The sequence below is a fragment of the Silene latifolia genome, chromosome 7, assembly GCF_048544455.1.
Source record: "Silene latifolia isolate original U9 population chromosome 7, ASM4854445v1, whole genome shotgun sequence".
In the NCBI taxonomy this organism is placed as follows: Eukaryota; Viridiplantae; Streptophyta; class Magnoliopsida; order Caryophyllales; family Caryophyllaceae; genus Silene; species Silene latifolia.
In genome coordinates, this window is record NC_133532.1 from 75,734,894 (window position 1) to 75,736,292 (window position 1,399).

Consider the following 1,399-nt stretch of genomic DNA (forward strand, 5'->3'; position numbering starts at 1 on the left):
TAGAAAGCATTCACTTGCTCACTTGTGCCCCTACACTCTTGCTTATCATGTCCCAAAGTTTCACAATTCTCACACATTCCATTTGGAATAGAATATGTTGCCATTATGGCAATGACATGTTGCTTGGATGATTGAGAAGCTTCATTCATCTTGGCTATGGATTTCTCAAATTTCAAGTTCATTGTGTCAATATGGGAGCTTAGTTGGGCACCCAAATCGGCACTCAATTGTGTGACGGAGTCAACTTCATGTCTCCCTCCCCTAGTAGCTTTTCTTGGCCTACTATATTGAGAGTTGTGAACCGCCATCTCCTCTATCTTTGCCCAAGTTTGGTTGTCATCTACCTCGGTGAATCTTCCATTAGAACCCATGTTGAGAACATTCCTTGAATCTTCATACAACCCATTCCAAAATTGTTGAACAAGAAACCATTCGCTTAGTCCATGATGAGGACAAGAGCGACATATATCTTTAAATCTCTCCCAAGCCTCATATAGAGACACTTCATCTCTTTGCTTGAACCCGGTGATTTGGGCTCTTAACATGTTGGTCTTTTCCGGAGGATAAAACTTCTTGTAAAAGGCAAGTGCTAACTTCTTTCATGAATCAATTCCAAGAGTGGCCTTGTCTAGGCTCTTTAGCCATTGCTTTGCGGCTCCGATCAAGGAAAAAGGAAACAATACCCATCGAATTTGGTCTTGAGTTATCCCCGTTTGAGAAATTGCATCACAATAGTCACAAAAAGTCTCCATGTGTAGGTGAGGATCTTCACTAGGCATCCCTCCAAATTGAATTCTCTCAACTAATTGTATGAATGTGGATTTGGCAATGAAATTACCGATTAAGTGGGGTGGTGTTGGAGTACCATTTGGTAGGTTCTCCTCGGTTGGTACGGAATGAGATGAAAATTTAGGCATTGTAGGTTGATTTTGTGGTTGGTTTTGAATTGGGTTCTCCTCTCCTTGTCTTACAAAAGGGTTGGTAAACTCAACACTATCCGAATGGATGATACCAATGTCCATAAGTTCTCCAATATCCACAATTATCGAAGTCCCTCAAACGGTTCTTCTAATGTTGGTCAACGTTCTTTTAATCTCGAGATCAATAGGCAAAAGATCGCCTTGTGATCTCCTAGACATGCAAAAATCAAACAACTAGAAAACAATTAAAACTATCTTGAGGAGTTTTACTTCCCCAAGGATAGGAAAGACACAACTAAAAACAACAAGTGATAACAATTCAACTGAACACCGTCCCCGGCAACGGTGCCATTTTGGTTCGGTTCAAACTTTGTCGTCTAAGCTTAACAATCAAAACAATATTTATAATCTCAACTAACTACTCTTAGTATAGTGGAAAGTAAAGGTCGGATCCCAAGGGACGGGTATTGTATTGATTT

The 1,399-nt window shown here is 40.2% G+C and overlaps 1 non-coding gene across 1 annotated transcript; it reads left to right on the plus strand.

Moving 5' to 3' along the window:
- Nucleotides 1-438: 438 nt before the first annotated feature.
- On the plus strand, nt 439-545 carry LOC141593269 (small nucleolar RNA R71). Its single transcript, XR_012521369.1, has one exon. It is a non-coding gene; the product is annotated as a small nucleolar RNA R71 (small nucleolar RNA).
- Nucleotides 546-1,399: the final 854 nt, after the last annotated feature.